The sequence below is a fragment of the Pongo abelii genome, chromosome 10 (genome assembly GCF_028885655.2).
Source record: "Pongo abelii isolate AG06213 chromosome 10, NHGRI_mPonAbe1-v2.0_pri, whole genome shotgun sequence".
Classification (NCBI taxonomy): domain Eukaryota; kingdom Metazoa; phylum Chordata; class Mammalia; order Primates; family Hominidae; genus Pongo; species Pongo abelii.
In genome coordinates, this window is record NC_071995.2 from 13,948,853 (window position 1) to 13,972,703 (window position 23,851).

Sequence of the window (23,851 nt, forward strand, 5' to 3'; positions counted from 1 at the left end):
TGCATTCACATAGTCAAGAGCCCTTTGGCATTGCCAGCTCCATCCATGACAGATGAGGCACAGGTGCTGGCATTAAAAGGGCCAGCAGGGGATGGCATCTTTGGTAGGCAACATTAAGGCCAGTGGAGACTTCAGTCCCTAGAAGTGGCTGCATTTTGGCCACACCAAAATGGAGTCCTGCCTAAAGAATCTGTTAAGGGCTTTTGGGAAGAGTGCATGAAAAAACTGAACCCTCCCATAGCTTCTTATCAAAATAAGATGTCCACTGCTAAGCTTTTGCTACTTAGTAGCACTTTTACATTTAAGCTAAAATCAGTGCTGCCCCTTTAGTGAGGTCTTTCTCTTCTCCCTTCTCCTTGTGTGTGTGCACACAAGTGTGTGTGCTTGCACGCCTGCCTGCTCTACTGTCTTTCTCTCACTTTGAAGGGCTGCCAGTCCTGTGTCATGTTGACAAGGAAAAGACATGCTGGGAAAATGTTATAGCTGAGTGGTCCTAAGGGAGATAGCTTTGTGAAATGCCAAGCATGTGGGAAGGACAAAGTTCTCTGGGCTCTGGAGTGACTAAGCAAGTGTAAGCTAGGGGCTGCCACCACTGGTGTCCCTGAAACAGCCTTAGTGCTTGTTTCAGAGCAAGCTAAAGACAGGCAGCTGTCATTAGGAAAGGGTGGGGTGAGGCTCTTTTTAAAATTCAGCCCTGGCAGCCCTGGACTCTGGGGATAATGAGGGAGACTGACATGTGAGTTTAGGCTGAGAGAATCTGCAGCCTTTCATGGGTCTAGAGAGGGTAGCTTCTCAACAAGAAATGACAAATTTGAATCCTCCAAAGGGCTTTTGAGCTGACTTGGTAGGAGGAGCAGAAGTTGAAGAGAAGGTGTAAGTTAGTTACATGAAATTTTCAGGACTCCTTTTCCAGTTCCACTTTGGAATGGTCAGTTTGGTTTTTCTAAGACCTTACAAATTTCCAGGAGCAAATGGACCCAACCATAGGTACTTCTGCAAAACCACAGTGTCTGTGGTTTTTGGGTGGGGATTGGTTGTTTCAGACATTTTCTGGGCCATATTCAAACCAAAGAATGCAACAGATTGGATTCCATAAGAAGCAATTCTCATGCCTTTTACAGGGGGTGACAAGAAGGCTTTTTCTCTGTATACCATACTTCAGGGGTGATTAAAAGACTGCTAAGATGGGTGGTAAAGGGCCATCTCCTATCTCTTTCTCCAAGCAGCATGTCAAATAGAAGGCTTATTAAACAAAGGCCACATCCATCCATATCCCTCCGTCCTAGTTGGGCACGGACATGTTGAAGGAAACAGCTCAGGAAACTCAGGTGCCATGTAGAAGACTATACCATTCATCTTCCAAAACACTGATTTAGGCAGTGATTATTCCCTTTTATTCATACACATTTCCCAATTTAATGAAGCTCCTGATTATGGGAAAAGGGCTGGCCTTTTTTTTTTTTTTTTTTTTTTTTGGGATGGGGGTCTTGCTTTATTGCTGAGGCTGGACTGAAGGGGCATGATCATAGCTCACTGCAGCCTCAAAATCCTGGGTTCAAGGGATCTTCCTGCTTCACCCTCCTTAGCAGCTAGAACTACAGGCATGTGCCACCATGCTCAGCTAATTAAAAAAAAATTATAGAGACTGCATCTTGCTATGTTTCAAACTCCAGGCTTGTCTCAAACTCCTGGCCTCAAGAAATCTTCCTTCCTCAGTCTCCCAAGTAGCTAGGACTACAGGTGCGAGCCACTGTACCTGGCAGACAATGTACATTTTCTAATATTTCATTTATTCATTCAGTCAGTCAGGTATTGAACATACTATAAGGGCTTATGTTCCATGCTTTGGGGGCATTCAAAAAACAGCGATACATGATTGCTTCCTTTAGGAATCTCACAGAGTCATAGGGGAAAGAAGATATATAGACAAATAAGGATAATTCAATATAAAAGGTAATGAGCATCATAACAGAGGTTTAAAGGGCTGTGCGTGCCACATCTCATTGGCTACAAGCAAACTATGGCTATCCTAAGCAAAAAGAGATTTATTAGGATCCTGAGATAACTCAAAGACTAAGAGCTTCAGAAAGACAGAAATAAGGACAACGCCTGGGAACCCCAGATATTGACTTAATTTTTTGGATGCTGCCTGAAGCTCCAAGCACATTTCATCTTGCTCTCCTTTCTGTTCCATTTAGGCCAGCTTGCACCAATCCCTGTCTCTTTCTTATAGTATCTTACTGGAGGCTTCCAGAAGTTGCCAAGAAACTCTAGGATCCTAGAGGAAGGTAGCCCATCTCATCAGCTCAGACTATCTCACATTTTAGGAGCAGTCACTTTCTAGTGTTGGTATCAAGGCAATCTGTGCAAACTACAGTGCCTGGCTTAGACTGGATCAGTGCTGCTTCTTGGCCTGAGGGTGGAGGGGGAATCTGTTAGAAGGAGAAAAGTTGGAGGGAAGGTACTCAGCAGAAAAGGACATCAAGCTGTCACCTACTATTGAAAGATACTCAAAGACAGAAGGTTATGTCTAGATGGTGGAATCAGAGGAAGCTTCAAGAGACAGCTGGAATTTAAGCTGGATTTTTGAAGTAGGAAGCTTTTGAGGAGTCTGCCTAGATCACGTCCTGCTTCTATGAGAACGTTGGCCTCTCAGCAATGCACAGAAGCATTGCCAAGTTGTACTGGAGGCTCCCACTCCTTGGCCATGACTGGCTGGAGGGGAGTTAAACAGCTGAGAGGCAGTGCAGTGGGCAAGTTGACCTGCTTTACCACACACTGGGAATTGAGATACACTGTAGGTGCTAGTCAGTTGGTTAGTGGGCTTGAAGCTGAGAAAACATGTAGGAGCCTGAGGTGGCCATGCGAAAGTGGAGACTGAAAACAACAGAGCATCATCAGGGGAGAAAGTAGAGATAGCAGCATATTTGATTAGTGAGGAAGGAAGGGAGGAGGAGAGAGCGAGAGAAATGAATCATTGCTCCCTAGGGCTTCCCAGTTTCTTTTTCTGGTCTCTTCTAAGGTCTGGGTGTACTTAGTGCTTTTGGTCTTTATGAGATATTCTTCTGTCTTTCCAATCAGTTCCTTTTGGGTCAATTTCTGCCTCTTGCTATCCTTGGACAGTGGGATGTGGACCTGCAGAGATGGGTAAAGAGGTGAGGAAGACATGACAGGCAGCTTGAAAAAAGTCTAAAGGTGGGTGAGTGTGGGACTTAAAGGGCAGTAAGAATAGTTCATCTTGACTTGTTCATTTTATAGACAAAGCCTTAAAAGATGGGAATGTAGGTAAAGCCAGATTGTGAAAACCAACGAGTCTGGAAGTAAATTGGGATTTAGGGTTGAGCTATTGAATTTTTGAGCTGTAGAGTGAGATGCTCTGACCTACTCTTTGGAAGATCACAATGAATGGACACCACCTTTGTATCCAAAGAGGGTGCAAAACTCCTGCTTTCCTGGGAGAGGGGAAGGAAATCCCTTCTGTGCCTCATTTCCATAAGATCTGCCCTGGGACAGCTTGTTGCATGCTGGATATATACCCCTTCCCTACTTTATGGTGGGTAGCACCTAACACAGAATCTGAGATCCTTCTACTCTGTTTTCCAGATCAGTTGCCTAAACTGGGTGTGGGGGTATAAAAATAGGAATTTTTCCAGCTTGAATGGTCAAAATCTTTAAAGAGATCTATTATCAATATCTCTTATCTACGAAAAGCAGATTATATAAAATTATGCATTCTGAGATTTTTCTGGTTTTGAGGATATCATTTGGATGGCCCTGAAAATGCAGAGAGAGGCTGCCTAATCATGGAGGTTGTTTATCGTTAATTTTTAATACTACTTGCACAGAAAAACATTTTCATGCTCACACCCAAGATCGTTCAGCTATGGAAAAGAAGGAAGGTGGTGGATCTGCAGTCTTGAATTTGTGACTATCCTGTTTGTCACTACATGCTCACTCACTTTTATGAGTCCTCTGTGATAGGAAGAGAGAAATAAGGAGTACAGGAAAAGTGAGTATCAACTAATTTAGCCTCTAGCCTGCTCTCAGCAGTGATGGCTAATAACCAGGTTAGAAAGCAGAGATGATTGCAAGTAAAAAGTATTGCTAAGGGCAGGTGGAAAGAGCCTAGGCATGGCCTAGTTAGGCCAGTATGTTCTGGGGAAGCTGTGATGGGCCTAGAGGAGCCTCTTTAGTTTGAGGTGGGGGGTTCCACACAGATAGGATAAGAAGGAGTAAGCCAGGGCAACGGAGATCACGCTCATCCCTACTGCTGCTTGCCGGCCTCACAGCAGTTCTGGCCAATTAGCCGGGGCTTCTCCCTACCTCTCCTGCTTGCCAGCGCTGCTAATGGTGGTAAGGTCAAGAGGGCATACCTCACTTCAACATCCTCATCATTGCCTGAGTCTACTTACTAACAGGCAGCTCTGCAGCTGACACTTCTTGCAGTGTAGGTAGAGGTAGCTGTGGGGAGGGAACACTCCCAAAAAGGACGTGGAGAGAGGTTAAAAGTGGAAATGCTGGCAAAATACAGAGGATTAAGGGAGAGCAAGGGGTCCATTTATTTTTTGCCCATGTTGTGTGGAAATAAGGCCTTGCCAAGGCACAAGGGTAGGTACCCTTGCTCTGGTCTCAGTCCCATGGCCTGTGAAATATGCAGCTTGGAACAGAAGGTCTTATGGCACCTTCTAATGCATGTATGTGTGATTCTGGGGATCTCTGACCTCACTGGGTTTCATTCTCCATGGCTTGGAGAGGAGGTGAGAGGAGGACCATGGCTTCGAATGAGGCCCTTTTCTGCCCAGAAGGACTTGGATCATAGTTTGAAGAGGAAACCAGGCACAGTAAAGCCTGACTGGCTTCCCTGGGGGCTGCGCCTGGTTCTATTCTGATAAATGCATGGAGAGAACAAGGTCTTTCTCTGCCCAAGTTTCTCAAGTGTGAGCCAAGCCAACACCTTTCCCTGCTCTTTGGGCAGACAAAGGAGAAACTGTATAGCCAAAGTCTGTAGAATGGGAGCAGAGTATTCCACCTACATTTTTTCAAGGTTTAAAAAGTATTGGTTCAAGGTTTTTTTTTTTTTTAATTTTAAACAGCAGATTCCATATCTCTTTGGCTGATGTGATTTAAATTAATAGTGTGTCAAGGAGTCGAACCGGCTGACCAATACAGAAATCCTGTCTATATTTTTCCCTTCCTCCTTCCCCTCCAATAGACGTATTGAATGTATATGCTCAGGGCAGAACAACAAGGAGGGACAGAAATTCAAGTGGCTCATATGTCCAGTGTGGGGAACAGCCATGTAGACATAGCAGAATATTGATCAAAGCACAGCGCCTGGCACATGATAGAGTTTACTCAATATATTTGTGTCTAAAAAATAAAGGAAGGAAGAAAGAAATACATTCTCAGTGAGTTTGCTTGCTCTGCTTTTTGAGGAAGCCTTGAAAACAAAATTGAATAATTCTATTAGGAAACTCTTTCTTCCCTCATTGAACTGAATCCTGTGTCCCTGTGTTTTTGTCCATTGGCCCCTGGGCTGCCCTCTCTTCCTCTCAAAATTCTTTTCATCTTTGAGAGCCATCTCAAGTATCACCTTTATTTGCCTCTCTTGTCCCATATTTCCCTTCCTCTGTTAGCCAGGGAAGCAACCAAAATAATCTTTGCAAGATGCTCTGAGGAGTGAAGGTGTGGGTTCTGCTTGGCTGCCTTTGCCAATCCCCTTTATTGGGGTATTATATTCTAGAGGCAAAGGTTCAAAGAAAAACACAGCTTAGATGCCCCTAACTGGCTGCTTCTGCACCGTGGCCCATGCACATTACCCCTGCAATCCTACATGCCAATTGCAATGTATCTTCTGTGGAAAGTGCAGTCCTTTACTCCCACATGCACCCAAAATGCTGAGTGTAGCCTTCTCTCTTTGCTATGCTAGGCCTTTAAGAATTCTGCCATATTTAGGAGCAGTAAAATTTCACAATGAATGAGAGCAGCCATGAAACTTAAAGACCATCTCTATTTGTCCCAAAGTAAAAAGGGAAAGGGGCAAGCTGTCTAGCTGACAACAGAGTGAAAGGTTTGTGACGGGGACTGTCGGCTGGATTTCTAAGTCTGGCCTGAGCATCTTCCTCTCAGACTCTTCAATGTGACAAGAACTTTCTCTTCCCCATCTCCGCTGTGGCCTCATATTCCCTTAGTAGAGTTTATGTCCACTGTCCTAGTTCTAAACCCAAGCTCTTAGCCCATTTCTGATCATCTAAATGTCAGTTTTTGCTCCTAGCAGCCCTTGTTAGTTTACTAGGTCACAAAGGTTTTTAAAATGAAATCAAACATTTTCAAGTTTATGAGGCTGAAGTTTCTTGGCTATAGATTGGTGATAGCAGCAGCAAAAATGGAAACAAGTTTTGAAAGTTGCTTTGAGGTCTTGAACAATTGTATTTGTAGTGATTTTACAACTGTGAGGGCATTTATTTTGAAGTTATCATTTGATGTCATAGGTTGGCCACTTACATTTTCTCAATCGATTTCTCTTCTAAGGTCTGGGTCTCAGCTCAGCACAACAGTGGCAATCTTTAAAGTAGGGCAATATTGTTTAGTGTATCTGTTTCCTGCCCTCTGTTGCTTATAAATTTTTAACAGATAAAGCTGAAATGTGCCACACTCAGAGACTGAGGAGGTAGCATCAGTTCAGGGTGGTCCAAAGAGACAGAGAAGCCCCCTCTCTTTCCCTGTCCCCAAACATGGCTGGGGCAGTGTTTTCCTTCTTCTCCATAGAACACCGCACCCCCAGTACATGAACCCTAAGTAATAAGACAGTGGGAGTCAGACACTTTGTGTCTCTCACCAGCACATAAAGTGCTTTGAGTTTTGGGCTTTGCCTGAGTTGACATGGTGAAGACTTGGTGTGTGGCAGAGCAGCAGGGAAAGAAAGAGCTAAACCAAGCACTGTTTTAACCATTTGCCACATGGCCTGAAGAAGATCCCACAGAAATATTAACCATCCTGCTCTTTAAAATTTCGGTTTTCCATTTTGGTGTCTCCTCCCTTGCAAAGATTTTCTCAGCTCTTTATTGGCATGGGAAAAAACTTAATCTATATGCTGATGATTCTCCAATTGCTATCTGCATTCCAGACCTCGAACTGCCTCGTGACATTCCCGTTGGATGACTGATGGGTAACTCAAATTTAACATGATCAACACTAAGATGCTGAGAGCCCCCATACTTGTTGCTTTTAAATGCCAATTTTTAAAAATACTGTTTAGTAAATGTTAACTCCAACCTGCTGGTTGCTGAGGACTAAAAGCTGATGACTTCCTGAAGTTTCTGTTTCTCTTGCGTTCAACATTGGATACAACTGCAAATCTTATTAGCTCTACATTCAAATCATATCCAAACTCTGACATTTCCCCCTGCCTCTGTTGCTGCCATCCTCATTCAAGCCACCATCCTTTATAGCTTGGGTTATTGTAATAGGCTCCCACCCAGTTCTCCTGCTTCCACCCTGCATCCTATTCACAGCAAAGCAGATAGAGTGACCCTTTCTGAATTAAGTCAGACTGTGCCACTCCTCTGCTTAAAATCTACCTGTGGGACCTAAAAGGCCCTATGTAAGTTGTCCCTTTGTCTCCCTGACCTTACCTCCTACCACTGTCTGCCTTGCCGGCCTCACTGCAGCCTCTCTGGCTTCTTTGCTGTCTGCAAACATGCAGGATGCTTTCCTCAATGCCTCAATGCCTCTCATCTGCTTTCCCTCTTATCAGAATGCTCCTCTTCCAGGAATCTGAGTGTTTTGCTCCCTCGTTTCCTTCAGATCTTCCTCAAAGGTTATTTCCTCATCAGCAAGGCCTTCTGTCATCATCCTAACTAAATTGTGCCCCCACAGAATAGTTCTCATTCTGCCTTTCCATTTTGTATTTTCCTCTTGGGACTTACTGTCACCTGGCATACTGTAATGTCGGGCTATTGCTGAGTAACAAACTACCCCCAAACCAGTGGCTTAAAACAAGAGTCATTTATTTTCCTGCTAACTCCTCTGTAAGTTGGTTGAGGATTAGGCAACCCAGGCTGGATTCAGCTTCCTACTCTGCTTCCAGCTGCAGGTGCCTCTGGCCTGGCCTCCTGTCTGCAGGAAAGGCTCTGGTGGGCTCTGTGATGTCATTCTGGGCCCCAAGCAGAAAGAGCAGCAGCTACCCAGGGAAATCCCCTCTCATGTGATGGTGGAGGTGCCAGACAAGCCCACCCTGCACACTTTGAAGACATTTTCAGCCTTCTCTAGTAATGATAGCATGTCTACGATCAACATTTTTTAATGATGTTTTTATTGTCCCCTTCTTGTCTTGAGATTAAATGTTTATGTTTGTCAGTTAGAACCCCCTCCCATGGCTCCCTCTGTTACTTTCTTTGTTCAAATATCACCCCTTCAGAGTGATTTTCTCTGACAACTGTCTTCAGCATAGCATGCCTCGCTCTTTATATCCCTATGCTGCTGTATTTTAACATAGCATTTCTCTCTACATTACAGTAAATATTTATTTGCTTGTTTCTTCTGTCTCTCCTACAAGAATATAAGCTTTGTGAGGGTAGAGACTTTGTCTTGTTCATGGCTGAATTCTCAACACTAGAAGGAGAGCCTAGAAGGCTTTCAACAAAAATTGCTAAATAAATGCTAGACCAATGATAAAAGAGGTCTAAGACTGTGTCAGAGGAGCAGCTGGAGGAGAGAAGTTTGTCCCTGAATCATGTGGTATTATCCTGCAACATGCATTTATTCAGGGCAAAGCTGTTTTTGACACAACATCAACAAATTCTGCATTTATGGTTTTTAATTTGCTCATAAAACACTGTCTGTGCTCCTGTAAGAGAATCTCTAAATTTTTCTTGATAGTGCATGTGATGTTTTGATTATTTCTGAAGCCATTCTCTGAGCCTATAATATATCCATACCTCTTATCTGCAGACACTTTGAAAGTGGTGGAATTGAGCTAAAAATATTCAGAAGTAGCTAAGCAGTCAGACTTGATTCAACCTTGCATACTGACTGCTTTTTTTGTCTTATCCTTACATCTGGTATCAAAACAAAAATCTTTAACATGGGAAGATATTCTAGTTCAAAAGAAATCTATTACTGTTACAGATAATGAAGAAGGCAGCTTTTAAAAACACCCAGTGATCTCTACTCTAACCTATCGCTCCAGTCACCTACCTGGATTCTACAATGAGAATGTTATAATTAATTTCATCCCAAATAGCCTACTTTTAGATAATTTAGAAATAAAATAATTTTAAAAATCTCACATATTTGTATAGTGTTTGTCCTTTTTCAGAGCACTTTTACACCACATATTTTTCCTTATAAGGCTAAATGGACATGTCCATTCCCATTGGACATGGGAAGAGCCAGGCACAGAGGGGTCAAATGACATCCTGAAGTCACTTGGCTAACTAGTGAGTAAGTCAGTGCAAAATCTCCAGCCTTCTGTGCTGTGCAAATTTCGAAAGTTAAATGTTAACTTTCCAGATTTGAAAACATATCAGTAAGCTTAAAAAAGTAAACTTAAAAGGAATAAAAAAGTGTCCTAGGCAAGTCTACGAGTCTGGGGTAATCTATGTTAGTTCCTCCTTTTCCCTGCCCATTGCGATACTTATGAAAATGAAGCCAGGACAGTTTTAATGGGATAGGGTGGGCACAGAAGGGTGGTGTGAAATATGAGGGAAATGAGTGTGAGGGGAGAGAGCTTTGCTCGATAGTATATATAAGACAGGAATATGTGTGATAACATTCTAGTGCTGCCTTTGCCAACCCTGTCTTTCTCAGGCTGCCTCCAACAGGAGCTTAGTCCTGTGGAGTACTGGAGCCAATACTGCCCAGAGTGTCAGCCACATTGTTCTTCCCAACGGTGAGGTCTAGGATTTGCTGTCATGGATCAGGTATCTGATATGAGCTATGAGCAGCCATATACCCCATGAAGTCCTTGCCCTCTTTTGACCCCTGCAGCAGTGGGTTCATATGACTGAGTTTCTATTTGGAGCCCCATCCTGAATATCAGACCGTTTGTCTGGGATCCTGATGCTCCAACTAGCCCCTACTAGCTCATCCCCTGATGGGGTGGCTGGGTTTTGCTTTCTGTAGACTCAGGCACTCGTTGACAACATGAATAGGTTGATCACTGGTCATGCGATTACCACTGCCTACCTGACTTTACACATGACCTCCAGTGCTTACTGCTGGAACCTCAATGCCTTACATTCTACCTGGAGCATAGTAGAGAGTCAATGAATGAGTGAGTGAAGAAACAAACATTGGATTCCTGTGTCCATTCAAGGGAGAGAGCTTTTTTAGATAGGACAGCTGTCTGGACAAAACCTGAATTACATCATCCTTTTAGATGATGAGTCTTGTGTTCTCCACCTGCCCCCATGGGGACCATGTGCAGCTAATTCAGTATTCCCACTTCTGGACTCATGGGCAGGTATGTACCTTACAGGGATCTCCCATTCTCTCTCCCCTTTGCCTAACACGCTGTCCATGCTCCCTACCTCCACTGCTTGACAGTGAGTAGAAAGACAGTCTCTGTCCACTTACGGGGACTGTGAAGGCCATTTCAAAAACCAGCAAGTGTACCCTTCCTAAATGGATTCTAAAAATGCTTTTTGAGGAGAAGGAAGGAGAAATCTCTGGCTCATGCTCAAGATTTTGAAAGCAGAATTAGACTTGGCAGTAAGAAAAATTCAATTCCATTTAACAGAGATTTATTTATTTTTAAAGTACTTTTACATGCCTGGAACCACAGGGATGAAAAAGAGGAGTCAGTCATGGACTCTGCTCTCTAGGGATTAACAATCTAGTGACTGGAGGAGACCCAATAATAATTGAGGTAGGTGCAGTAGTTGTAGTTCCAGACAGATTTAGCAAGTGCTATCGTGGGGCAAGGGCAGAACCTGTGGGGTTCAGTGGTTATATATTTCTGGAAGACTGAGGAAATGAGGAGTCCTGGTGTGCTGTAGCTTGTCCTTGGTGTCTTCTCACTTTCTTGGGGGGGATTCTCTCTTTTAAATAAAATGAAATTTAATTTAATTTTTTGATTAGTTAATACATTCTAACATTCAAAACCCAAAATAATTTCATCAGACATACATTAAGAAGCCTTGTTGTCACCACATTCCCATTCAGATCATTTCCTCCACTCTTCCTCCTGTTCCCTCCACTCCTATTCCACTCCATTCCCTCCACTCCTGCATGCATTTCTATCAATTTCTTGCATATTCTTCCAGGGCTACTTCATGTAAACAAAGCAGATAAGAATAGGTATTTTTATTCCATCCCTTTTCTTACACAAAAGTTAAGATATTATACGTGGAGTCTCCATCTTGCTTTTATTCCTTTATGATAAATCCCAGAGATGATTCTACATTAACAAATAAAGAGTTCCTTCATTCTTTTGTAAAAATGCATAGAAAGTCTTCTGATTTCTTTAACCAATCCCCTGTAGGTGGACACTTGAAGTGTTTCCAATTGTTTGCTATTAAAAATATTGTTGCACAAACCATTACATACATGATTTTATATGTCTTCAAGTGTATCTGTAGGCCAAATACCCAAGTACAGCTACTCTGAGACCTGTTCCCTCGCTTTGTCTTTTTAAAGCAAGCTTATCATTATGCCCAGTTTCCGGGAGATTTGTTTTGTCACAGAGACCCAAAGGAATGGGTCTCTTATGGTTGGATTCCAGTTTTGGGAGGACGTATTAGGTGGATTTTTAAGACAAATTAAGACATATAGAAGTCACTTATTGTGACAGGACCTGCTAATATGATTGACTATAGTATCAGATTTTGATTTCCAAGTCCATCAATGTTTGTTTTGGCCCAGGTAGTGGCTTTCTCTGCCCTCATTAATCTGTTTAGCTGACAAATGTTTATTGGGCACTTACTAGATCTCTAGTTGTGATAGACACTGGAGTTAGTGTGCATGTGAGAGAGGTTAGCCAGCTTGCTTTAGGCAGAGAGTAAGGGAAGGGTCCCTGGAGAACCTCCGACCCACCCAGGTCATTGCCCAATCCACACATACCACAAGGGCTTACACCAAATGTTTTGTGCAGATGAAGGAACATGCACAGGGGGCTTGCCTAAATTCTGTCTCTTGACACATGCAAGGTAAGGGAAATAAATCAATATGTGGTAACTCAGGTTGAGGGCCTGCATATGCACTGGAAGGATGGGGTAGAGCTGCCAGGAATTCACACCTTGTGCAAATAAAGAACCCAGCCCCATCAGCTTTTCTATAAAAGCCCTTGTATTCAATTGTAAAATGGCAACCTGCTTTCAGGAACCCTCTCTTTGCTGAGAGCTTTCCTTTTGCTTAATAAATTCTACTCTGCCCTACTCACTCTCCAGTGCCTGTGTGCCTAATTCTTCCTGGTCATGGGACAAGAACTTGGACCTAGCTGAGTTAAGAAGCAGGAAGACTGCAACAGGCTGATACTTGGTCTGGTCCCTGTTCCCTGTCTCATAATTCATACAGAGGTGTAAACAGCCAGCTACACGTTCAGCATGGCAGGCATTGCTATAAATATATCTACAGGTTGGGCCTGCCCACCAGCCCTGCCTGCCCTGTGTGTGTTCTCAGACACCAAGGGGGATCCCTCACTGCCACTTGCCATATGCTCCCCACAAAGCACAGAAATTGGAGTCTGAAAACTTGGATTTTGGTTTAATCTATGTTACTTATTAGTGTGTAGCTTTTCTGAATACCAAAACCTTCATTTGGAATGTAAAGTGAGTATCCAATGATATAAACCTTTGAAAGTGCTCTTTAAATTACTGTTCACATCTTTCTTCCCCAGGAAAGAGCACTGTGAGAACAATCAAAGGCTGTGGGAATAATTTTAGTGGTAATTATGATATTTGTCTCTGGACCTTCAGAGGCTCTCAAATCCCTTCCCTTTTCCAGGTGGATTTGTCTGGGTCACAAGCAATTAAAGGCAGCCTATAAAATTCTCCTGCAACAGCTGTCAATGAAATTTCTGTACTCTACCAGGTGATGGGCTTGGCATGCTGCTTATGGACAGAGGCACCAATGTTGGCCCACCTGTCATTGTTACTGTCAGTGTTGACTTCATTACTGTTGAGCCACTGAGCTGACAATCTTGCTTTCACCAGCTTTGGGAGGGCCTTTTAACATGACGTCCCTGGGAAGTATGCCAGAGCTATAAGCGTTGTACCCACTCATGCCTATAATCCCAGCACTTTGGGAGGCCGAGGTGGGTGGATCACGAAGTCAGGAGTTCGAGACCAGCCTGGCCAAGATGGTGATTGCCTGAACCTGGGAGGCAGAGGTTGCAGTGAGCTGAGATCGCACCACTGCACTCTAGCCTGGGCAACAGAGCAAGACTGCCAAAAAAAAAATTGTACCCAAAGTATTCTTGCATGCAGATGGTATGCCAGTGTCAGCATACAGTCAGAGTCAGGCATCTGTATTAGCCAGGGTGAGGTCAGGAAAACAAAGTCCAGGCCAGGGAGTTTGATAGAAAAAATAGAATATGGGGAGCTCATCTTAAAGTGCTGGAAGAGCTCAAAAGTCAATTTGAGGATAGTGAGACAAGTCAGAGATTAGCAACATCAACAACCTGCTGCCATCCCTAGCATTAGAGGCAAAGGGGTGGAGGTAGTTCTCTTGGAGTCCAAGAGACAGACCTGCTGGATCACAGAGAAGGCCCAGCCCACTGATTAGGCTGCATGCCGTGCCTGAGGCAGAGGGAGGGAGACATTCCCTGCCCTCTCCTTTCCTCTTGTCCTCCAGTTTCCTGCTAGTGCCTTCCAGGAGCAGAACCTAGTGAGAAGTCAATTGCGTATTTGCCAGAGAAAATTAGGGAATGAGCTTGAGAGAGGATAGGTAAATGACCAGCGCAGAATCTTCACTCACTCTTAGAAAGTGTTCCCACTAAGTGGAAGAAGGTTGCCTATAACTTTCCTCTTATTCCTAAGGCCAAATTCTTGTCTGGAGGCCTGACTATATGTTTTCAAATTCTTTATCACAGCATTCTTTTTTCAAGGCCTATTGTGTCCCTGCCAGGAGTTCCTGGCAGTTTCTACCTGGGACCATCAATCTGTGTTATTCTACTTATTCTCCTTGACACCTACAACTATCTAGCCAGCCCTTGCCTCAGGGGCTTGGTTGGATGCAGAAGTTAGAAAGGCAGAGCTGGAATCAACAGGTCACATAAGAAGTCGGGCCCATTAACTCTCTTTGAATCATAGGGAAGCCAGATAATTCTGAGAAGGAAAAGCTGATTGACTGCAGAGGTCTCACATTGGTTATCACCATCAGACCCAGCGCTCCTCCTCCGGGGTTACAGGAAAAGCTCCCTGAATAGCTTTACCGTTTAGCCACTATCTTTTAGTCTCGATTAGACTTATAGAAGTGGAGAACTAGAAATGTTGTTAGAAATCCTCAATCTCAACATTTTATTCTCCTTCATTTTAGAAACAGCAAAAATCAGGTCCAGAGGGGTTAAGTGACACGATCAAGATCACATAACGAGATAGTGATGTGAACTGATTTTAAAACAACCCTTTTTCATCTGCCCAAGCCAACTTCACTTCAGCTCCATATTGATTCACCGTCTTAATACATTCTTGTGAAAATATTTAAACAGTTCTCCTCCTACGACTTCAGAATGTCTCGGTGTTGAAGATCAGTTTAGCTAGCCTTCTGGGTTTCTGCTGCAGATCACATTCAGTAGATTTTTATTCTCCCCTGCTGCCTTCACCTCACCTGATACAAATTATTCTGAATTTCAGAATATATTAATTGAGCTCAGGTTCAAACTGGCCTGTGACTTGCACTATTAGACGGAGGGGTTGTGTGGCTTCCCTTCTCCCCATTGTTTGCGGTTCAAGCAGGCATGGGCTCTTTTTGTGAGAAGAAGTTCTGCAACTTTCTTACCAGTAAAGTAAAATGGAAAACCAATACTCTCATTTTCACTGTAGGTTTTATTTCCCTGGTGATACATGAAGAAATTGGTTCAGTGAAGACACCAACTATCCAGAAGTATGAAAATCTTCAGACTCCAGGCCCACGGGAGCCCACAGAGGGTGTGGTCGAGAAAAGGAGGAAAGCCTCTGTCCTTGGTAGAGGGCCAATAGCTGAAGGCTTCTCACCAGCTTCAGGACACTGGTTTCTGCAGTTCAGTTTCTATCTCAATAGGGGAGAAGAGAAAAGCAAAGAAGCCAAGAGGATAAAGATGGAAAGAAAGGAGGAGGAAGGATGTAAGGGAGACAGAGAACAAAGAAAGGAAGGAAATGAAAGAAAATGCTCCCATAGGATCAAAGTGGCCATGGGAAAATAGGAATTTAAAAAGGGGGCCATGTGTCATGCAGAAGTGCATTTAATGAAAATAGGACACTTTTTTGGGGGTTGGAGTGGTCAGCAGCATGAAGGTTAATTATTTTTATCTGTGTGAGATAATCAGATGCAGGCCACATTTCTTTGGCTGCAAAGAAATCAGAGTGCTCCAAAGACTAGGTCAGTCCAGTTTGCAGATGCGGGGACTAACACATTAAGCTCTGCAGTGGCATGGAAGGTGAGAATTGGAAAGGAGGGAGCAGGAGGAAGAGAGGAGAGCTGTCTTAATACTCTGAGGTGAACGGGCTCTAGCGCATTGCGCATACCAGGTGCTCCGTAAGCACTTGCTAATCTTTAATTCTTCCCTTTCCTATTTGTTCAGATGCAGTCACAGTGACACCAATTTAGAAATATACACAAAGATGCATTCATATATATTTTTGTTGTTGTTGTGGTCAGTACTTGGTTGAAAATTAGGTGCCCCTGTAATCCCAGCACTTTGGGAGGCCAAGGTGGGCAGATTGCTTTAGTCCAAAAGCTCGAGACCAGACTGGGCAACATGGAAAAACCTTACCTCTACAAAAACTCCAAAAAAAAAAAAAAAAAAATTAGTCAGGCATGATGGTGCATGCCTGTGGTCCCAGCTACTTGGGAGGCCTGAGGTGGGAGAGCACTTGAGCCCGGGAGGCAGAAGTTGCAGTGAGTTGTGATCATGCCACTGCACTCCAGCCTGGGCAGCAGAGTGGGACCCTGTTTCAAAAAAAAAAAAAGGAAGAAAGGAAAAGAAAAAGAAAATTAGGTGTCATCAAGGTTGGGGGTAGAGGAGGAGTAAGTGGGAGGGAAAATTTCATGTGTTAGCATAAAGGTAGGAAGGTGTTGCTCTTCCAAGAGATAGTGGAAAAGAAGGAATCTTCCAGAGTAGGGTGGTGAAGGTGAGTACAGAATAGAAAACAACTGCATTTTAGTCAGTTGGAAAAAGAAAGGAGATAACTGGCTTCATATTTTCTTTCTTTCTTTTTTTTTTTTTGAGATGGAGTCTCATTCTGTTGCCCAGGCTGGAGTGCAGTGGTCCTTTATCGGCTCACTGCAAGCTCCGCCTCCCGGGTTCACGCCATTCTCCTGCCTCAGCCTCCCGAGTAGCTGGAACTAAAGGCACCTGCCACAACGCCTGGCCAATTTTTTGTATTTTTAGTAGAGACGGGGTTTCACCGTGTTAGCCAGGATGGTCTCGATTTCCTGACCTCGTGATCCACCCGCCTTGGCCTCCCAAAATATTGAGACTGCAGGTGTGAGCCACCGTGCCTGGCCCCATGGTTTGATGTTTTCAAGGCACTTTGTAATTACTTTTGTTGGTGGGGCTATTGGTCATGATGTTCCAACTGGACTCTCTCTTGGAACTTGGAATCATTAACAGATGGAAAGAAAAAAGTTGGATCTAATTTACCGCATGGCTGTACCCTAAGGAGACCACCAATCAGTGCCTGTTACTTGGATTCCCAGGGATGTCCTGGCTTCTGCCCTTCTTGAATCTGTTTGACACTTTCATAGATATCTGCCAGTTTGGGAGTTCTGCCCATTTTTCTAATATGTTTGCTCTATCTCTTTTTTTTTTACTTAAGATAGGAAGAATCTGTTTCTGTTGCTTTTAGTCAAAAGACCCTGAAACAAACAATAGATGCTCAACCTTGCTATCAAACCACTGGCTTTCTCCACCAGATCTTTTGAATCTCTAGCTTCTCCAGTTATAAATACTTGCTAGACCTGAAATAGATTGAGATCACCTCGGTCTAATGATGCCTCTAATAAGCCCTGAACTCTCTCAAAGCCTTGAATGAGCCATTCATTCTACCCTGATAGGCTACAGAATGTTCGTAAACAGCAGTGGGCTGAATGTTTGTCCCCCCACAAAATTGTGTGTTAAAACTCTAATCCCAAAGTGGTGGTATTTGGAGGTGGGGCCTTTGAGATCTGATTAGGTCATGAGACTGAAGCCCTCATGAATGAGATTAATGCCCTTATAAGATGAGACCAGAGAGCTACACAGCTGTCTTTCTCCCATGTGAGGACACAGCAAGAAGACAATTGTCTGTAAACCAGGAAAACCAAAACCAAAATCACCAAAAACCCTACTGTGCTGGCACCTGGATCTCAGATTTCCAAACTCCACAACTGTGAGAAGTAAGTGTTTGTTGCTTATGTCACCCAGTTTATGGTATTTTGTTACAGCACCCTGAGCTGACTGAGATATAGACCTCCACCAATAAACATATGGATCAGACCAGGAAAGACAGCAACATGATGGGAGAGGTGACCTCTCACTCTGCTACTAACTAGCACATTGCTAGTTAGTACATAATTTATTAACAGTTTCCTTTTTATTTGGCATGGCCTGATACCTGGTTCACAGCTTTGAGAAAAAGGTGGTTGAGCTCATGTACATAAGGGGCCACATTGCCCCCGGCACATAATGGGATGAGCCTCCACATAACCCTATTGGAGTGGAAGTGCCAAACATGTGGGCTTGGGAAAATGCATTTAGCAGGGTCCATAGTGAATCCAGACTAGGGATTTCATAATCCTTAGAAATGTGAATGCTTCCCTAGAGCCACTGAGGTCAAAGCTTCTGACCAGAGAAGAAGGGAGTGGGAGAGAGAGAGAGAAAGAAAGAGAGAGAGAATGAAGAAGAGAAAATGGACCTAAAACAGAGCAGTTGAGAGACAGAAACTCACAGCTAGAAATAAAATGTGTCTTTTGAGCATTCTCTGATTCTGAACTCCTAAGTTGTTTTGTAATCTAACATTGAAGGGCCGGAGAGAATATGGAAATCCTGCGCCAGGCTAGAAAGACCAGCGCTGGCATTAGCATGAGGTGAGGCCTTCTGCACAGCCAGAATTTCTGCAAACTAGTAAGACTCATTAACAAACTTTAATTTCTGTGTGTTTTCTCCACTGTACCTTAAAATAAATGTATTCTTTATGATCTGGAGAGATGCCTACTCTTCTAATTTGAAAGAAATATAAATGCTGATAGGATAGTCTCTGGAGAATGTTACTATGTATGGTCATTAAGGGAGAAAGTAATGAGGGAGCAGGAGATTAACTAGTTAGTTGGGGAATCTACTAAAAGAAGGGAATTGGCACCTTAGGGCCTAATCTTGAAAATTGTTCCAGCACAGGCAGCTGTATGATGAGCAGAAGAGGAATGGGATGGGGAAAGCAGAAAGAAAAAAAATCATAATCAGAAGTGCTAATCAAAATATAATAAATATAAAGTGCTAAACTCTTTTAAATAACAGCAACAGTATTGCTATGACATCTTTATTCAGCCATCTATTACATCTATTAAAAATTCTCTCATTCCTCAAAACTCTTCCAGCACATGGGCCAGATAGAGAAACCCAAGAGTTAAACTGGTGATGGCTGCAGCTACCTTCCTCATATCTGTGCACTGCGTGGGATGTGGTGCTTGATGACAGCAGCAATAGCTAAACACATCTCTGAATTGTAATTATCACAGGGCTCTTTCCTGGGTTTATCTACCTTACTTAGCATTTTAAGTCTCAGCTACTTAATGAAATGTCATCTTTTCATAGCTGGTGACCAAATAATTGTTTAAAGTGAATCAGCATGTGAAAGGTGAAGGTGTTTATTACCTGAAACATAATTCGTTGTGATACTTCGACTCACGTCTCAAGCTAACTAAAGGATGTCATCTTGCAGGACATGTAACCTTTTACCACCTCACACTTCACCAATTATAGCAAATTTCCCTTTATCCAGAGTAGCTGGAGATAGGTGGTTTTTAATTTCCAGTATTCTGATTAACTGGGGATTGACATATCATCCCATTTTCAGAGAATGAAAATTCATTTTCTCTGGATGATGATCATAGCTTTTTGATCTTTCTGTTTCTTCTAGTCTCTCTTTGGGTTAATCTTCTTAGAGAGTAACTCATTTCTCCCCAACTCAAATCCTTCAATAACTTGATTGAATAAGCTATCATTCAAGGGCATTCATTGTTCCCAGCATGTCTACTTTAATCCCCATTTATTTACTGTCTGTGCTCTCACCCTCTTCCTCATAAATACCCTGACCTTTCTCCATGCCTGATGTTCTCTCTACAGAGGATGCTTTTCTACTCTGTTTCTGTGTATTTCAAATCTACCCAGCCTTAAAGACTCAGACCAATTCTGTCTTCTTGAGGAGACCTCTTTTCACTTCTTCCTTCTTCCAGGTCCACTTTTTATATCGTCCTCCTCTGAAATTCCATAATCTTTTTTTTTCCTTTGAAGACAGGGTCTCATTCTGTTGCCCAGGCTGGAGTAGAGTTGTGTTATAATGGTTTACTGCAGCTTTAGCCTCCTGGGTTCAAGTGATCTTCTCACTTTAGCTTCTCAAGTAACTGAATAGCTGGGACTACAGGCATATGTCAACACACTGACTAATTTATTTTTTATTATTATTTTTAAAATTTTATTATTGTACTTTAAGTTCTAGGGTACAGTGCACAACATGCGGGTTTGTTACATATGTATACATGTGCCATGCTGGTGTGCTACACCCATTAACTCGTCATTTACATTAGGTATGTCTCCTAATGCTATCCCTCCCCACTCCCCCTACCCCACAACAGGCCCTGGTGTGTAATGTTCCCCATCCTGTGTCCAAGTGTTCTCATTGTTCAATTCCCACCTATGAGTGAGAAAATGCGGTGTTTGGTTTTCTGTCCTTGCGATAGTTTGCTCAGAATGTTGGTTTCCAGCTTCATCCATGTCCCTACAAAGGACATGAACTCATCCTTTTTTATGGCTGCATAGTATTCCATGGTGTATATGTGCCACATTTTCTTAATCCAGTCTATCATTGATGGACATTTGGGTTGGTTCCAAGTCTTTGCTATTGTGAATAGGGCCGCAATAAACATTCGTGTGCATGTGTCTTTATAGCAGCATGATTTATAATCCTTTTGGTATACACCCAGTAATGGGATGGCTGGGTCAAATGGTATTTCTAGTTCTAGATCCCTGAGGAATTGCCACACTGTCTTCCACAATGGTTGAACTAGTTTACAGTCGCACCAACAGTGTAAAAGTGTTCCTATTTCTCCACATCCTCTCCAGCACCTGTTATTTCCTGACTTTTTAATGATCACCCTTCTAACTGGTGTGAGATGGTATCTCATTGCGGTTTTGATTTGCATTTCTCTGATGGCCAGTGATGATGAGCATTTTTTCATGTGTCTGTTGGCTGCATAAATGTCTTCTTTTGAGAAGTGTCTGTTCATATCCTTCACTCACTTTTTGATGGGGTTGTTTGATTTTTTCTTGTAAATTTGTTTAAGTATTTTTATCTTTTGTAGAGACAAGGGTCTCATTATGTTTTCCAGGTTGGTCTTGAACTCCTGGACTCAAGCAATCCTCTTGTCCTGGCCTCCCAAAGTGCTGGGATTACAGGCGTGAGCCACCACACCTGGCCCCTGAAATCCCATATTCCTGATCTCTGTCTCATCTCTTGGGAAATGACTTTTTCCTATAAGCTATCATCATTTACATCAATTTTATCTTAACCTACTAGTCACAATTTCCTTGAGTGTATTATTTGTGACAGACACATCTCTGTTAGTCTGCTGCTACCCCTAGGTAGCACCACATGCATTGCACACAGTAGGTGTGCATTAAATGCATGAACCAAAGAACCATAATTTTATCATCAAAATGGGACAGAATGTGCTTTTCTTTTTCTTGGATGATTCATAGAGCACTTCAGGATCTCACAGTGCTTTTGATTTATTATGATTATCATCAACTATCATTAGAGGGGCTGCAAATAAGTCTGGATATATGAATTTTCTGGTTTCGATTTCTGAACAAAACTGAGAGCACGTGCATTTAGCAACCAGGGGACTGACAGAACCAGAGGGAAAAATACAAGTATTCATTGACCTCACATAAAACACAGTAAACGGCACAGAGAATTTGGAGAAAATTAATTCCATCCAGACTTGGAGTAATTTTGCCTAAGAGAGTCTAATTAGTCACATTGGAGTGTGATCAGAACCTCCATGTTAATACAACCCACCCACGCCCTCTCCTTCAGATTGTGACTTTAGGAAACACAGCTGTACCAAGGGAGAGTACCGTTTGAGCACTGACCAGGGACTAGACAGAAGCGAGGCAATTTCCCCCTCAATTGTTGCCACAGCCACACTGGGGATTGCAATTTTACTGTGGCTCCTTGCCCCAAGGGCTGCAGGGCATGGCATTTATTTCAGAGCTGGCACTGTCACTGCCCATGGAGCCATGCCTGTAGGGCTGGCTAACATCCAAGAAGAATCATTTACTTGCAGAGAAAAAGAGGAAAGAGGCCAGTTAACAAACAAAGGTGAGAGGGCCATGTTCATGATGGCAAGCCATGCTGTGAGCAGGATCAGCTGAAGGAGGCTGAGGAAGAAAGAAAAGGGGAAGTAGGGGGTTATGAAGGGATATGATCAAGGTAGCAATGGTGCAGCTGCCAAATAAGCAATTAGAAATCAATCAAGGAGAATTAGGTGTCAGAAAAACATAGGAGACCAGCCCTGGCAGAGAGTCAACACCTCTGAAATCTGCAGAAGTTAAAGAAACAAAGCAAGATGAGTTGTCGACATGGAGCATTCTGGAGTTTTCACCCCAGAAAATAGCTGCATGATCTCAGCATCCGGGAAAGGACCCAGATGCCAAGGGAGCTTGCTATTCCAGCCCCAGCTGCATTTATAAGCCCTCTGACTCCAGTGAAACTCAGTTTCAGGTCTGCTGTTCTAGAGAGTTGGGAGAGGGGTGCTCTCTGAAAGCTGGTGGCAGGAAGCTGGTGTGATCATGTAGAAGTGATTCTCCAGGCTGAGTCGTTTTCCCAACACAGGTACACACAGTTGTTTTGGAAAAGGACCCTCTCTGGAGCATTAAGCTGACCAAGACATTGCAAGGGGATTCTCTTTCTTTGACTTTTATCTGATTACTCCAAGAGGCTGTGGGAACTGAGAACTTACTTAGAAGCCTCTTGAAGCTCTTTCTGTCATGATCTGCTCTTTCTGTCGTGATCTCTGACACTGACCAACTCTGATTGCGATCTTCCCCACAGCTGGTTATATTATTAGCAGCTATGGGCAGCAGGAGCCAGGCTCACATGCGCTTCCAAGCTTGCCCCAGAGTAACTCTGGGGTAGACAGCTAAGTACAGTTGCTTGTGAAATGGGGCCTATAGAATTACAGACTCTACAACATGAAAGCTAAAAAGAGACATTTCTATATATTACAAATAGAAAAACAAGCTCGGAATTAAGTGATCAGCCCAAGGTCACAGTGTCAGAACCTGGGAACCCATATCTGCTGAATTCCCATCTATTAAATCATATCCACATGGTCTTCAGGGGTCATGCCAAATCCATGTCAAGCTTTTTATGTTCCCATCTGATTTGTCTGAAGCAAATTCCAGTCCATCTTCTACGAGGTGGAAATTGATTCTTAAAACAATTACAGTGAGGATATGTACAAATGAGTGAAGACATGTGTCCTTGAGCAACTTGCCAAGCCACTCTGAATTCCACTCTTTTTATGTGGAAAATGAGGACTGATCATCCCCCTTAAGAAATTATTGCTCAGATTGAATGAGTGAAAACGTAGGTAGAGCTTCAGGTACATAATAGGTCCTTGCACCATCAGAAAAAAAAAACAAAAAAAAAAGATTCAAGAATGTTCAGTTTGGGGCCGGGTGCAGTGGCTCATGCCTGTAATCCCTGCACTTTGGGAGGCTGAGGCGGGCAGATCACTTGAGGTCAGGAGTTCGAGACTGGCCTGGCCAATATGGTGAAACCCTCTCTCTACTAAAAATACAAAAATTAGTCAGGGGGTGGTGGTGCACGCCTGTAGTCACAGCTACTCAGGAGGCTGAGGCAGGAGAATCGCTTGAAGCCGGGAGGCGGAGGTTGCAGTGAGCTGAGACTGCACCACTGCACTCCAGCCTGGGCCACAGACCAAGGCTCCAACTCAGAAAAAAAACCGAAAAAGCCAAAAACCAAAACAACAACAACAACAAAAAACCCCACACCAAAAAGCATGTTAGTTTTGGTGCTATGTGTATTACTGCATTAAGGATTCTTGGAATTTAGTTAACTCCTGCAGGTTTTCTTTTTGCAGTGCTCTGCTGACCAGAAAGAAGGACAATGTGAAAGGAAAAAAAAAAAAAAAAAACAAAAAACTCTTACTAGACTAAGAATCAAGAGATCAGGTTCTAATTCTAGCCCTGCTACCTGCCAGTGGGATAATCCTGTTTAAACCATTTAGAGTCTGCAACAGTTTCTTCCTTTTTAAAATTCAGTAATAGACTGTGTTTTCCCTGTGTATCTTACAGGATTGTTGTAAAGATCAAACAAATTAATAAATGAGCAAATGTTTTGACAATTAACTCACAATTAATTAGCAGTGGCTTGGTATTGAGGGTGCCATCTCTCCTTTAATCTCCACAATAGTTCCATTCAGCAGG